The 14,075-nt window shown below is 41.7% G+C and overlaps 1 protein-coding gene across 37 annotated transcripts in view; it reads left to right on the top strand.

The window, feature by feature from the left end:
* The window catches only part of SOX5 (SRY-box transcription factor 5), an 862,257-nt gene that overhangs the window by 236,299 nt on the left and 611,883 nt on the right, over positions 1 to 14,075 (top strand). For 24 of the 37 annotated variants that reach the window (XM_039543795.1, XM_039543806.1, XM_039543747.1 and 21 more), the window contains one exon: positions 3,780 to 3,866. The exons of 7 other annotated variants lie outside the window; for them this stretch is intronic. The gene's annotated coding sequence lies outside the window, so the exon portion shown is untranslated. Of the gene's footprint in view, positions 1 to 3,779; positions 3,867 to 5,877; positions 6,000 to 12,552; positions 12,603 to 14,075 lie in introns of those variants that run through there. 6 more of the 37 variants (XM_039543997.1, XM_039543951.1, XM_039543697.1 and 3 more) reach the window with 2 other exon arrangements.

Here is a 14,075-nt window from a genome sequence, read left to right as displayed (position 1 = left end):
ACAGCAGCACAGCTGTAGTGCTTCAGTGTAGACCCCACCTATGACGATGAGAGGGGTTTCTCCTATTGGTGTAGGTAATCCACCTCCCCAAGAGGTGGTAGCTAGGTCCACGGAAGAATTCTTCCATCTACCTAATGCGGTCAACACGGGGTTTAGGGTAGTTTAACTACGCCGCTCAGGGTATGGATTTTTCCTCTTCCATACTTGCAAAGGGTTGCCCTGTTTTGTGGTGGGGAAGGGCTGAGTCACTTGGGACCCATGATCTGTTTGCTTTCTAAACATCAATCAAACATCACAAAACAGCCACCATCACATTCTGTACTGACACCTTATTAGTGGTCTCAATAGAGAGGCAAAAGAGTGAACCAAAGGATAGCCTAAATCAGCCTTTCACACCTGTGGCGGGGTCCCTTCAGGGCAGGGCAGTGTGGGGAACGTGTCCTTTTGTTGCCTATGCCTATTCAATGGAGAGACTAGGGCTGTCAGCTTGGCCTTTTCACCAACAGTTCTACATTCATGTAAAATCTCATTCATTTAAAGTGGTTTTTAAGCCACAATAGAAGTCTTTGGAGAAATGCCTGGTACTGTTTAAGGTCATTAGCTTTCTTCATGCCCACAACGGCCCTCACCTTATTATGGCACTGTTTGGGAAGGAAGCCTCCAGTCTTGTCTGTACCCATGACCAGGGGGACTGGAACAGAGGGGGCAAGGGGCCATGACCCCATCACTTTTAGAGGTGGGAGGGCTCTTACCTGCCTTAAGGGCAAGTGGTGGGAGGAGGGGGCAGAGAGGAGTGAACGAGGGTGGGGCCTTGGGGGAAGAGGCGGATCCATGGTTCGACACATATGGGCCCCACCCACCACACACACTTCTAGGGAGCATCCAGCACTCCTGCCCGTAACCTTGTTTGTAGGAGGTTAACTACTGTTTTCACTGAGCTGTTGCCCTCTCTTCGTATGCTGTCTTGCAGCTGCCCCAGCAGTTACCCCAAACCGAGTTCATTTTGTCTCAAATGCAAAAATATTTGCAGGCAACATTATAGAAATAGAGGAACAAATAATAAAATAAAGAACAACAAGCATAAGCTTGCTTAGACAAATGCTACGGAAACCATAGTAGAGTGGAACTAAACTTAATTACAAAGTGGCGCCTGGGTTACCTCACATGGCAGAAACATCCTTTTTTCCTCACCCAGCTTAAAGCTCTCTTTGTCTCACGGCTCTGCGTGTATGTCAGTCACACATCTGTCTCATAACTGTAACCAGAAGTCGAAATATCTGAAGTCTCCATTAGCATCTGGGGATTGCCTTATCTTCTGGTTAATAAACAGATGCTATCAGGTTTTCCTTTTACAGTTTTTCCTTTCTGCTTGAAACAAACTTAGTTATGTTTTTGCCTGGTCCAACCAGATCTGCTTTTTCCAAAAGCTTCTTTCCAATGCAAATGTTGATCCCAGAAGGGTTCCCACTCTATACCTGAAGGCTCACATTTACTCATTCTTTTACCTCCTCCCTCCCAGTTATAAAACAACTCTTTTGAGGTATGCTGAGTAAGTCCAGGCAGCCGAGACTGGGAGGTGACCTACTAATAAGATTTATTTAGATAAAAATGAATAGAAACTATTACTGTTACAGAGAATCCTTCTGGAATGCTCTTCCAATGGTCAAACTGTAATGCCCTTACTTAGCTTTGGTAAAACCTTGCCCTTCAAATAGTCCCACTGACTTCAACAGGCCTTCATGTTGAGCAGAGCTATCACAGTCTTGCCTCAGACCTTCAGGGTTAGAGTGCATTCTGCAGTGTGTCAGCAGAGTGACTGGGGCCTTGACTACACACAAGTTGCACTGGTTTAACTTAATTGGTTTTTAAACTACAACGGTTCAGACCCTTTTGTGGACACGCTTAATTTGGTTTAAAAGTGGGATTTTTGGTTTAGCTAAACTGGTTCCCAGTTGACTTGTGAAATAAGCCTGCTTTCAAACGAAATAAGAGCGTACTCATGGCCTTTTGAATTAACTGAGTTGTTTAAAATTACACCCAAGATTAAACTGTTGCAACTTTCTTAGGAAGAAAAGTCCCGATTAACCTTGCTATTATGATGTTTGGCAGTTCATGATAGAAATTAATTAGATTAATACCTTATTCCTTTTAATTCTGTTTTTAAGGAATGGGCAGGAGATAGTAGTGTACCTTTGCTTTGGATTTTAGGAAACATTAGGTAAATCTGTTGATGTATTTGATTACCATGCAATGGTATAACAGGCCAGATCCTCAGCTGGTATATAGTGGCATAGGTCTGTTGACTTCAGTTTCCACCACCTGGAGCATGTGACTCTATGTTAGAATGAATGGAAGGGTCTGATCCTGTCTGCAACCCATTCTCAGCTCTTGTTGCATTCTTGTTGTAGCAGGAAAACATTGGGGGTTCGGCTCAGAGAAGCTAAGGTCCATTGAGGATAAAGGAAGATGATAATGTGACAAATTCTGTGCTGTACTGGTTAGCTGGTGGATGTTTCATATGGGTTATAATGGGGGGGGGGGGAGGAAATCTGCAGCTTGGCTAGTGTTACTGAATGTGACGACCAGACCACTATGTGAGATAAGCAATTTATGCTTTCTAAATTCTTTAAGATATATTACAATTAATTAGTATACAACCCTGAACTTGATGAGAGATTGTCTTCACCATAGGAAGCAGAGCTTGATTTCAATGAACCTATACTGCTTACCATCTCCTGAGGATATAGCCATTTATTTGTCTGTTTGTTTATTTCCTCTTTCAGTATGGATCAGATTTTCATTTGGAAAATCCACACAGATAATCATCTTAATAGGAGTCCCTTTTTGTGGTGAAATTTTCAAACAAAATATAGGGAGTTTATTCCTGTTTTGCTTACATTATTATGTAAGCTCCCATTTTTTTGAACTTTAGATGCATTATATTTATGTTCCAACTTTACTATGTGTCTGCTACATTCATGGAGTATTATGGGAACCATACAGTTGCCAAAATAATCCCGCAAAGTTAATTTAGCGGAGAAAGTGTCTGCCTTATATTTTAAAGGTTTTTCAGTTCCTATCAGGATTTATTTTTTCAATTTAATATCCCCATTGATTTTTCTCCATCAGTATGATTGTTAACCTCTCCTGGCACTTTTCTAAACCACAAAAAACTGATGCAAAACATGAAGCCAGGTTAGAAAATAATATCGAACTCTTTATATTATCCAATCTCTTTTCCACTATAAACTAATGAGGTGGAAATTGAGTGTCCCCATTTTACAGACCGACAGACTGAGGCACAGAGAATTGCTTATGGTTACACAGACACAGGACATCAGTGAGTGGTGGAGCTTGAAACAGAACAGAGGACTGCTTGACTGTCAGTCTTTTACTCTCACCTCTGGAACATCCTGAACTGTCTACTCACATACGAATGTTACAGGCGTAAGGAACCACTGAGCTTGAGTTAGATGTTCAAAGGGTCAAGAGAAACAGGACAAAATTAGAGCTGTATTGGTTATGATGATAAGAGGGAGTCTCTTTAGCTCTAATAGTGTCTAGCGCTCTCTCTCTCTCTCTCTCTGTCAACTTTTATGTGTGAAATATTTTGGGTCACACATCAATTTACACCAGCCTCTGTTTTGCAAGAAAGAGATCTTGAGCCAAATAGAAAGGAAGAGTGTGGTGTTAGAGGAACCCAAGCTTTTATTTTATGTTTTGGATGCATTTTCCTTGTTAAATCTTACTGTTGATATGCATTTGGTTTTATTTTCTAGCCTTCCTCTTGCTGATGACCGGGTTCCTGCTTGATCCTGTTTACAAGATTCCAAAGGTTGAAAATAACCCCAGCTCCTCAGCACTGGGTAGGAAAACAAAACCATGCAAAGATACAGTGCAATTACTCGGGAGAGTTAGCAATATGGAAATGTGTGATGCGAGGGAAAACATGGAGGCAATAGAGTCAGTTATAAGGTTGCCACAATACACATCAGTACCGAGATTTTTTTCTCACTTAAAATATGTACTGTACATATCTATTAATTAGTTTTGATATTCACTCTAGAATTCTCTCTTAGGACAAACTTTTCAAAGTAACTTAAAAGTGTTCAGCTGGTAGTCCTAGTGGCAGGGCCTCCCAGAGGATTCAGGGGACCTGGGGCAAAGCAGGGAAGCTTGTACTCACCGAGCGGCGCTCTGAGGCAGCGGCGGCATTTTGGCGGTGGAGGACCCTTCAGTCGCTCCGGGTCTTCGGCAGCACTGAAGGGTCCCCTGCCGCTGAAATGCCGCTGAAGACCTGGAACAACTGAAGGGGCCCCCCGCAACTGAAATGCCGCCGCCGCAGACTTGGAGCGCCGCTGGGTGAGGAAAGGGATTCTCGGCCAGGGCCCCTGCGGGGCCCAGGGCCTGAGGCAAATTGCCCCACTTGCCCCCCTCTCTGGGCGGCCCTGCCTAGAGGCTACAGTCTTCATTATTTATCCTAACTATAAAACAGGGCAGCTGTAGTCCAGGCTTTTTTGCCTGAGCAATGTGCCTCAACTTTCCTTTGAACTGACCACATTTCGGTGTGAGTGGGTTGCATGCTTTTCCTTTCCATTAAATTTATGGCCTCTCCCACCAACACTTACTAGCATGGGTAGAGGACTACCATTGCATTTGTTGAATTTGCAACAGTTGTTATGAATTCTGCAGGATCAGATGTGCTAAGACAGATGAAAACTGATTTTCAGGAATCTGTTTTACCCATATATGACCCTGATTCAGCAAAGCATTTATAGTATGGGAGAGGCAGGGCCAGATTAATGTAACGGCTTTAGGGACTGCAACCCAGGACCTTGGGCTTAGGGGGGCCCCGCAGACCCCCGGGCTGGATGCGACCCACTGCATCTTTTAATCCAATCCATGGCAAGTCTCCCCGCACCCTCACCTGCACTCCAACCCCCTGTCCCAGCCCTGATCCCCCTCCTGCACCCAAACTCCCACCCAGAGCCCGCACCCTGAACCTCCTGCTGCACCCCAACCCGCTGTCCCATCCCTGGCCAAACCCCAGAGCTTGCCCCCCCGGGGCTGGAGCTGCATCCCCTGCCGCATCCCAATCCCCTGCCCCAGCCCAGATGTCACTTCAGTCAATGGGTTTGCTCACATCCTTAAAGGTAAGCATGTGCTGATGTGCTTTGCTGAATTGGAGCTTCAATGCAGAGCATTTTCCAGAACTCCCTGCACTGCTTTAGGATCCCATGAGCCAGTTGTCATTGCTTTTATAGCGGGGTGGGGCAGGGGGAAAAGAGAATATTTAAAATCTCAGGTCTCAGCAAGTAGATAGAGCAATATGTTGGGAAACATTTCTAAAATACAATTATTTTAAGTCTATACACCTGCTCTGTTATTAATTTGGCATGTTGAACAGCTTTGTCATTTTCCTTATTTTGTTTCAATTTATAAAATAAAATATAAAGATCATTTTAAAAGGTTTTGTGTTAAACTTCGTAAAGTTTTCATTAACATAGGTTTTTCCTAGTACTGCTAGGAAATTCTCGGCATGTCTGGTAATTTTTGTAAGAATTGATTTGTAAATGTATGTTTTAGTTTAAAAGGTCATGAGGATTTTATTAAAGCCTCAATATTTACAGATAAATAGAAATTGAGAAAAACTTTTTATTTTTGGTCAGTGCAGTTCAGTTTCTGTGGTGTAAGCCTGGCAGGTTACACTAGTACAGGTGTTACGAAAATTAACGTGTTAAGAACTTAAGTATATTGTTAACTTTACTACCTTGAATGGAAAGTGTTTGCAGGATTGGGGCCTCGAACCCTGATCCTAAGACGTACTGAGCACCTTTTTGGAGATGGATGAGTATCTTCATCTCCCTTTGACTTCAGGAGGAGTTGAAAATGCTGTATAGCTCATAGAGTACTGAATTCCTCTAAGGATTGGGCTCCAAGTAACTTGACCTGTTTCCCTTCTGCTTTGCACCTTGTAATATCATTTATGCCTTTGCAAGGTAAGTGTGAAATGCTACCAAATCAGATTTCTTTACTGACCCACAATGGTAGGCATATTTTTTTCCTCAGGTATCAGGAGCAGCACCAGAGTTTCTGGCGCCGTAGGCAGAATTCGGGGGGTTGCATTTTGTGTGCTCCCCACGGGGCGCGCGGGAGCTTCCGGTTCCACTCCCATCGCGCCGCCGAAGAAGGACCCTCCGCCGAAATGCTGCAGGCGACAGCGGCAGTCATTGAGCTGCTCAATTGCTTGCCGCTGTTTTCCATGGCATGTCGGCAGAAGGTCCTTCTTCGGCGGCGCAATGGGAGCGGAACCGGAAGCTCCCGTGCGCCCTGTGGGGAGCGCACAAAATGCCGCCCCCTGAATCCTGGCGCCCTAGGTGACCGCCTAGAGTCGCCTAATGGAAGCGCCGGCCCTGTCAGGTATAAATGAGCACACAAGATGCAAGGCAGTGAAGAATCAGGACTACTGTGACTGAGGATTTTGGGCTAGATCCTCAGCTGGTGAAATCGGCATAGCTCCATTGGCTGAAATGAGTTGAGGATCTGACACGCAGATCTGGGGGCATGCTTAGAATGTTCCCCTGCAGTAGCAAACAGTAGCACTTGGTTGGTGTATGAAAAAGAGAGAGAAACTGGCTGAACAGACTAGTTGAGTGAATTGGGGGAATACATAAACAAATAACATAAATGGTGAAAAGTAAATTAGCCGATGAAATATCTCTCCATGTCCGTGACTGAAGGTGTTACTGGGAACACAGATAAAGAAGTTTTTTAATGTATGGCTTTGATGTTGACACACACGCCTTTAGAATGTGGATGTGTGTGTTTGTGCTTTTAGTCCACATGGGGGAAGTGGGGCCTAGTCTTCAATCATTGTCTTGGACAAATTCTATAGAAATCAGTGAATGGAAGACTCTAGGGCCTTGGCTACACTGGCACTTTATACCTCAATAAAGCCTCCCAGAGCGCTCTACCTTACTCCCCATCCACACTGGCAATGCACATAGAGCGCTCTGACTCCCTGCCTAGAGCACTCCTGGTACTCCACCTCCACGAGAGGGATAACAGCTATTACATATTGGCTGAGACACCCCAGGGCCAGTGTGAATGAGGAGTTACGTTACAGCACTCTGAATGACCTCCAGAAATGTCCCATAATCCCCTTAAGTCAAGTGGCCTCTCTTCTCTTTGTTGTGAAATCAGCTGAGGAATGCGGAAGTGCTTTTCAGAGCTCCCTTTCAGACAGTGGCTGCTTATCTGCAACGGGGCAAAGCAAACATTTACTGAGTGAGTGAGAGAGAGAGAGAGGCAGGGAGGCTAAGGGGATCTGAACTTACAAGACAGTGTGCTGACACACTCTCAGCGCTCCAAAAACCCACCCACTCTCTCCCCCCACATACGAACAACACACTCCACCCCCCCCATTTGAAAAGCATGTTGCAGCCACTTGAACGCTGGGATAGGTGCCCATAATGCACCGCTCCCAATGCCGCTGCAAATGCTGCAAGTGTGGCCATGCCAGTGCACTTGCAGCTGTCAGTGTGGACAGACTGGAGCACTTTCCGTAGTGCACGCTCCGAAGGCTGGTTTAACTCAAAGCGCTCTACATCTGCAAGTGTAGCCATGGCCTAGGATTGAGCCCACATTCTGGACAGTTCTTCATGGGGTGTAAATCAGCATTATTCCATTGAAGTCAATGGAGCTTTGCCATTTGATACCAGATGACGATCTGGCCAATGGCGTCTTAAATGGTTGATTTTATTTACAAAAGCTTTATGACTCACTTTTGTCTTTTAACTGCAGATAATGAGTTGTGTCCTTTTTTGTACTGCTTCCTCTTCTTAGTGATCTTATCAAACAAGAAATCACTGTTTTACCAACTAGTGACCATTAATCTAGGCAGCAAAACTTGTTCTTTATAGAAAAAAAATAAATTCTTCTATAAGTTGTTGAATAATTTCTGAATAATAAAAGGTCACATATGAGTGACAGGGTTTTTTTTAAGTCCTTCATTTAAACAGAGGTCACCAGCCTTTGAGAATGAGCCACTTTGTTGACAAATCTGTCATCTAAATTGAACAACATTAATTAGAACTTTGTGCTGCAGATTTTTATTTTTTTTATGTGGGTGGTGGTATCAACAAAAATGTATAATGAATTTCATTGAAGATGATTTTAAAAGGTCTGCCACCTGTAGATAAAAATGTGCATTACTACGCATACATAATTATCAGGACTAAAAGGCCCTGGCACGAACCCCTGACCTTCTGAAATCAAAACACTCACTGTAAAGAAAGGAGGCACTGATTTCTCCAGCTATGCAAATATAGGACTCTCGTATCTACTCAACTATATCAACACTCCATTCTATATCTAGTTAAAGGGACACTTCAGAATGCTTTGTAGGCCTAAGTTTGGCCTCCATTTTTCCCTGCTTGGAAAGTTCACATTTTTTAATGTGTAGGGATTTATTTTTTTAAACTAAACAAGTGCATTATTAAAAATATTCAGTAGTACAACTCTTATGAGACACCCTACAATAATAAACCAGTGTGTGTGTATGAAGAGGATGGAATAAGGTTGTGTATGCACACATATTTCAGCTTCAGGCTTTCCACAAGGTTATTTACAAGCAGGGAGAAAAACAAACAAACCTATCATTGTAAAAATTATGAAAAGTACTTTGATGGTCCTTTTAAAGTCAGTTCACCAAACATTGGACACAGCAAAAGCCTGAAAGGCAACTCACAGTTCCCCCCATGAACAATCTAAGCCCAAGGTTGCTGTTTATAGCTTTTGCTTACAGTATTGGGGAGAAAGACTAAAGGGAAATAAAGGATGTGAACGAAAGACTTTTTGTTTTCATACGAGTGTTTGGAACACCAAGCAAGCAAAGAAGCAGCTATTTTAGCTAAGCTAATGTAATAGAAGACCATTGCACCCAAACTGTCTCAGCAGAACTTCCTGTATAATTAGATTGTAAATCTTCTCAGCTGAGGAAGTTTTGCCCAGGGTCAGATTGTCTAAGTAATAATCCATTCTACATAAATTAGAAAATTTGAACTGCTGGGATAAGTTATTGCATTTGTTTTTGTTTTTTAATTCCTAATATAACTCAGGGAACTAAGTGCAACGTTTCTTCTTTTCTTTTTTTAATTATGTTTACATCTCTGAACTTTTAATTACCTAGGAAGGCCTTTTTGTGTATGTTTATTGCCATTTTCCTGGGTAATGACGGCGGAGTTCCTTTCTGGGCAAATTAACACAGTTCTTAATATACTTTAGGAAGTGATACCACGAAATCCTCTGGCCACTGCATTCCATGATATCACTTCCTCTACAAAGCATATGTTAGGAGATTCTGCTGCTCTTTAATCCTGCTGCAGTTTTGTGATGCTGAAGTTTTACTTCAAGCTATGACTCTCTTGTTCTGCAAAGATTAGAATTGCCACCTTCAGGGTAAGAATTAATGGGCACGGTTTTGCTAATAACTAGTTATACAACATAAAGGATTCTGTGGTTAAAATTTAATTATTTTATTTGAAAAAGGAAAAGATTAGAAAGTGAATATGTTTATTGGGTTATATAAAAATGATTGTGGGCTAAATTCTTAAGCCAATACTCTGGCAAAATTCCCATTGGGACTTCAGGATTTGGCCTTATGTGAGCAAATAGGGTTAGGATTGCTTCCTTGATTAGGATCCGTTAAGGTATGAGCTGATTCTGAGTGGCGAATCTTTATCTATTCCTACCTATAAGCCTAGTTTTATGAAATGATATGCGGTCCTGATTTTCAGAAGGGTCTCTCAACTCATTCTCCAGTTTTTATTGGAATAGATCGTGTGGCAAATTGCCGGTACTGTTATGCTGGGTCTCGCGCTTTCTCTTCTTTGGGGAAGGTTCAGGGCGCCATTGCTTGCCTCTGAACCCGTATTTTTAATTACCCCACTAGTGTCCTTGAGGAGGGGAGTGAAGAGGGAGGGACCTGGGCCCGCCCTCTTCTCCAGGTCCCAACCCAGGGGCCCTGAGGTTAGTGGTGAACCACTTGTACTGGTGGTTCCTTCCCCTGGGCTACTTCCCTCTCCTGCCCTTCAGCTTGTGGAGGGGCTTCTTGCCTTCCTTCTACACAAGCCAGGTGCTCCTTACCTAGGGTTTTTGGACTTCTCAGCCCACTGCAGCACTCTTCCAAACTTTCCTTTTGTCTCTCTTCAAAACTGTTCTCTGCTTCAACTCCTTCAAACTTCTCTCTGCTCCAACCAAACCTTCCTGCTCCAACTCCCACACTGTCTGACTGAAGCAGGGGTTTATATCATGTGACTCACTGCTGGTGCTCTAATTGGCTTCAGGTGCTCTAGTTAATCTATAGCAAACCTTCCTCCCCTTGCAGGGAATAAGGCTCCCTGCTAATCCTCTCCTGCTGCCCTCTGGCCATGCTGTATCACAATACTTGTGGGTACATTTTATAGTTCTTACACATTCATTAACCTGACTTGTGCGTATTACACATCTTGGGATAGATCCTGAAGATGCTGTGCATACCCAAGAGGTGCTGAGAATTAGTGAATGGTGTCTAGTGCCTTGTGGTAGCCCATAGCACCTTGCAGCATCAGGCTGTTTTCAAGTGCAAAGTCAAAGGTCACTTCTAGTCATATATCTTCAATGATCTAGAAATAAACAGGTATGTTGAGTAGTAGTGTTATTGCAACATCCATAATGAATTTTTAACGTATGTGTAAGATAGAGAGGAGGATGGGAAGGGCCAAGTAAACCTTAGTATGAAGAAAAATGTAAATTATTTTTTCATTGTGAATGAAATTGTGCTTATCATGATTTTTTATTACTTTTTTATTTAAACTTTCTCTTCCAATATTTGAAATTCAAATACAACAACATTTTGTTAATGAATCTAGAATAAAAACAAAGAAACTGACTAGGAACAAAAGTTTAACCGTCTCATGTCAGATCTAATATATGTGTGCTCCCGATGAGAAAAATGTGCATTCTAAACAAGCAACCATGGATCTTGAGATGCAGGAGGACTTTCGCTAGCCTACTGCCAATTTCACATGTTCAGGTGCCCAATAGTTCCTTCAGCTGGACAGTCTACAGATGGTTACAAAATGCCAGGGAAAAGCACTTGTTTGGAAAAACAACAGGGCGCATTAGAACAGGCCCTGAAAATAGGAATAGTCTCAATTTTCACAGCCATCAGGTCATCCTTTTACTATCTACAACAGGAGCAAATGTATTCTTTATTATTTTTCTCTGAAATGCTAGTCAATTTTAAAAAAGGATAACACTCTAGAAGGCATGTGAAAAATTCAAGATGTTTGAAAGCCCCTTGAAACTGATAGTTTGGGGAGACACCAAAGCATTCAGGTGCCCTTGGAAACACACAAGAGCAGTGCAAGTCAGAAGATAAGTGGAGGTCGAAAAATAGTTCAAACAGCCTGCTCTCATTACTGCCATCATAATCCTTATAACAATTCCATTTTTATGTTTTTTAACTGTTCAGTATTATTATTTAACAGCAAGGAACATTGCCTTTGTGTAGGAACTCCAGAAATAAAAGAAATCAGAAATCAGACCTCAAGACTACTTGTGAGGCAGAAATAATCCAGCCATTATTTCTGGTGTAAAAGGTTTGTGAATAGCATGATTTGCCTAGAAGCTGTTTTCCAACCTAATAACTCCCAGAATAATGACCTAAAACTGTTTCCAAGAGGATTAGGGCCCACATAACTATTAGATACTACAACTTTTTTAAAAAAAAAGTTAATTTCTGATTGGCTGAGAGGTGAGTTTTAATTTAGGTTATAGGTTCTTATTTAGTGGAATAATTTTAAATCTCTCTGAAGTCAGAAAGTATTGGAGTAATCCTCTAGAGAAGGACTGTCTGAGTTATATGAGAGAGAGGGAGAGAGTTAAATATATATATTGCTTATTGTTATAATGATCTCCAAGATGGTCATTAACTAGATTTTTAATCCATTTGGGAGGGGTTTTCTGTTTGTTGTTTTTCTTAATCTTCTGCTTCAATTTGCCTTGGGCAAAAAACATTCAAAATGGGCTAAATCACAGCTGAATACTTAGCTTGTTGGTTAACCATCACTTGAACAGTCTTCACTGGAGAGGCTATGGAATAGAGAATTTATTATCTTTAATGATGATATTGGTGTGTTTCTAAAGTGTGCATAGGTTTTATGTGTTTTTTCTGCTCGTTAATTTCCTCCTTTAGTTGGCATGAGTTGTTTTAAATGGAAGGGAATGAAAGATGCAGGTTCAAAGTGACTGAGGAATGCCTGATATAAAGGGGCTAGGCATCAATAGCTAGAAGGAGAATACACAGATATACTATTGAAGCTATTTGATAACAACCTGTTCAGCGAATTACTGTTAAATTGGCAAAACCTATCAATCTGTGCATCAAAATATTAATTCTGAAAGCTCATTGGAAAATCATGTGTATGCATGTTGAAATCTCTATCAAACACCAATTGTTTTTGATCTAGATGTGGCAAATGCATTTAACTCATTGGCTGCTGCCAGATGTTCCAAGAGCGTCCCAGCAGATCTCATGAAAGGCCTGATTGACCGGGGAGGTACATCAGTTTTCTACTCCATTGGTGAACTGGGCGTCTAATGTGCACTAGAATGTTCCAAGTCTGTCTTAAGATCATATTCATTCTAGGAGGTGCGGTTCAGGAGCTACGTCCAGAAAAAGCAATAAATAGTTAATAAAAATAATATACCTAAGGAACGAACATCAGCAAAATGCTGGAGGTTGTAAGAATTTTCCTGTCTTTTAAGTTAGTCCGGCATCTTGTGCATTTTTAGGTAGCTCGCCAATGCTTTCTGACTGCTGAAGTAATTGGCTGCAAACTATTAATTGTTAAGTATAGGTCCAATTCTGTATAGAGATCTATCCTGAAAGATGCTAATGAGAATTAATGAGTGAAAGGCAGACCTAGGTCCAGTCATGGGAAAATAACTTGTGTTGATGCATCAATTAACTATATCAACAATAGTTGAAAGTCAAGTGGTGTTCAGTGACCGGGGCCAAATTCTTATTTCTGATGCATGGTGTACAGAACCCCAAATCTGATGCAGATCCACATGTGAGGTTTGCTGCTGCTATGTGTACTTTAAATATATTTCACATGGCTCCCTGAAAAGCTCCCTGTTACTTTACTGAATCACAAGCTACTAAGCCATATCCAAAGAAGGTAAAGCTGTGAATTAAACTCTTAAATTTCCTGACTCTGAAGGAATTTTTCAGAGTTTGTCTTCTTCACTAGTTAGTAGCTTTGGTGGTTTGATTTGGATAAGCACCCAAAAAGAAATGGAACATTTTTCATGGAAAAAAGCTTCTTCACAACGTTCCCTTCACTCTTTGTTCCAGGCAGGGTGGTTATAATGGGAGAACCGGTTTTATTTTGATATTTCAGTACTTTAGAATCCAGCTGAAACCAGGAAAATTTGTGTTTTTTTTAAAGTGGTTTGAGGATCTTTTTAATGTAAATTTTAAATGTGAATTTTATCTGATCCGGTTCCATACTTGAAAAAATCATTCACCCAGGGTGAATACAAATCTTTCTTGGGCACATGCTATCAATTTCTACAGAACCTGAGGGGTTTTTTTGTTTGTTTGTTTTTTTTAAAAATTTTAAAAATAAAAGGTTTCTAGTCCTTTTGGTTCCAAATGTAACCTTTCAAATGCAGACTGAGTGTGATTGATGCATACCTGATGTGTAGAAAGAATAGTAAATATGGCAGGTGACCAGCTTGGCTTAACAGTGAAATCCTTGCTGACCTTAAACACAAAAAAGACGCTTACAAGAAGTGGAAGATTGGACAAATGACCAGGGAGGAGTATACAAATATTGCTCAGGCATGCAGGAGTGAAATCAGGAAGGCCAAATCACACTTGGAGTTGCAGCTAGCAAGAGATGTTAAGAGTAACAAGAAGGGTTTCTTCAGGTATGTTAGCAAAAAGAAGACAGTCAAGGAAAGCGTGGGCCCCATACTGAATGAAGGAGGCAACCTAGTGACAGAGGATGTGGAAAAAGCTAATG

This window comes from Mauremys reevesii, linkage group 1 (assembly GCF_016161935.1).
Source record: "Mauremys reevesii isolate NIE-2019 linkage group 1, ASM1616193v1, whole genome shotgun sequence".
In the NCBI taxonomy this organism is placed as follows: Eukaryota; Metazoa; Chordata; order Testudines; family Geoemydidae; genus Mauremys; species Mauremys reevesii.
The sequence above is the reverse complement of the archived record's forward strand: the minus strand, read 5'-3'. Positions and strand labels throughout refer to the sequence as shown.